Here is a 1,585-nt window from a genome sequence, read left to right as displayed (position 1 = left end):
CCAGGGAGCTGCTGCAGTCTCATCCCTGGAGGTGTGCAGGGAATTCCTGGATGTGGCACTCAGAGCTCTGGGCTGGGGACAAGGTGGGGATCAGGACAGGCTGGGGCTCCATGGGCTGGGAGGGATTTTCTAAGCTGGATGACTCTGATCCCGTGCCAAGCAGAGCCCCAGGCCCATCCCTGCAGCCCAGTGACTCTTGGGGTCACCCCAGAGCTCACTGAGGGAGCCTCCACACACAGGGGACACCTGGAGACAAAAGGGGAGATTCCTGAGCTTGGGGACAGTTTTATGTCACCTTCCAAAAGCAGAACAAGACACCTGAGAGCTTTTCCATTCCTTAGCACAGTTTTACAATTTTCCCTCCAAACCCCAAGCAGCAGCTGAGAGCCAAGCCCAGCACACAGCCCAGGACAAGAACCACAGCCACCATTTCAACCCCAAAGCACACGAAAACCTCAGGGAGACTGAGCTGGAGTTTGACCAGAGTCCTTCAACATTCCTGCTGAGCACACAGATTTGCCAGAGCTGGGGTTTGGCAGGGATTTACTCATCCTTCCCTCCTTTTGCCTGCCTGTGCCCTGGCTCTGGGCAATGTGTAACCTGCAGTGCTGACAGGTCTCGGTGCAGCTTTGCTAAATACATGGTTTAGCCCTTAAGTGGATTCTGGAAAGGATCAATGGATGGACAGCAGTGCACAGAGGCTGGAAAAGAGCTGATCCCTCTTCTCCCCTCCACTGAAGATCCTGCCACTGCTCAAGACACTGTTAAAAATTTTATACAAAAACTTATGCAAAGTAACACCAAAGTGTTTGTCTGCCAGCCAGTAAATTATTTCTTATAAATCTCTAACTGCATTGCATCTCCTGGACACAGCAGCTATTCTGATGCCTCTCAAGCTGTAAACACGAGGTCCAAATGAATTTATTTATTAAAACATCCCTTGCAAGTCTCAGCCGCAGGTTTCTATTTACATTTGCTTCCCAGCCAGACTTTTCAAGTCTTGTTTGAACAGATCCCTTTTCCAGGAGGGTTCTCAGAAGCCCAGCTCCTCCCCCTCTCCATGAGAGGGATTTATCCCGATCTGGGAAGTGTGAGCTGAGCTTTCACAACTCAGCGTTTCAGCCCAGCAGGTCGCACTTGTGGAGTTTCCTCTCTCATTCCCGTCCCACTGCTGAACTTCCCTTTTCTCCACCCTCTGTTCTCGGCCCTCACAGGGAGCGCAGCGAGGCCAGCCAGGCGACAGGACAGCAACAAACCCTGCCACGAGGGGAAACCGGCCGATAAAAATTCAGCTTTTAGGACTTGCAGCTCTCCCTGACCTGGGGCAGCCCAGCGGTTCCCACCTGCACGGAGGGCACACGCCTGTGTTCGCACCGCAAGCCCCCGTGCCTGTCACTTGTTCGCGGATGTGACTTCCACCCTCGCTCGCCAGGGCGAACCCAAGCGGCAATCCCTCCCCCACGCCGCTTCCCAGGGAAATTCCTGCCGGGAAGCACGGAGCAACTGGAGAACAGGTCAAAATCAAGCGGCTGGCCGTGCAGGCGCGGTTGGCGGAGCGGAGCGGCGGCAGAGCCGGGCGGGCCCC

At 54.8% G+C, this 1,585-nt stretch overlaps 1 long non-coding RNA gene across 1 annotated transcript; it reads right to left on the bottom strand.

The window, feature by feature from the left end:
• Positions 1 to 910: 910 nt before the first annotated feature.
• On the bottom strand, positions 911 to 1,579 carry LOC117243774. The gene is made up of 2 exons (XR_004495668.1): positions 1,344 to 1,579; positions 911 to 1,257 (listed from the first exon to the last, which is right to left on the bottom strand). It is a non-coding gene; the product is annotated as an uncharacterized LOC117243774 (long non-coding RNA).
• Between the last annotated feature and the right edge of the window lie 6 nt (positions 1,580 to 1,585).

Source organism: Parus major, unplaced genomic scaffold, assembly GCF_001522545.3.
Source record: "Parus major isolate Abel unplaced genomic scaffold, Parus_major1.1 Scaffold319, whole genome shotgun sequence".
In the NCBI taxonomy this organism is placed as follows: Eukaryota; Metazoa; Chordata; class Aves; order Passeriformes; family Paridae; genus Parus; species Parus major.
Note: the sequence above shows the minus strand (reverse complement) of the source record. Positions and strands in the feature narration are given on the sequence as shown.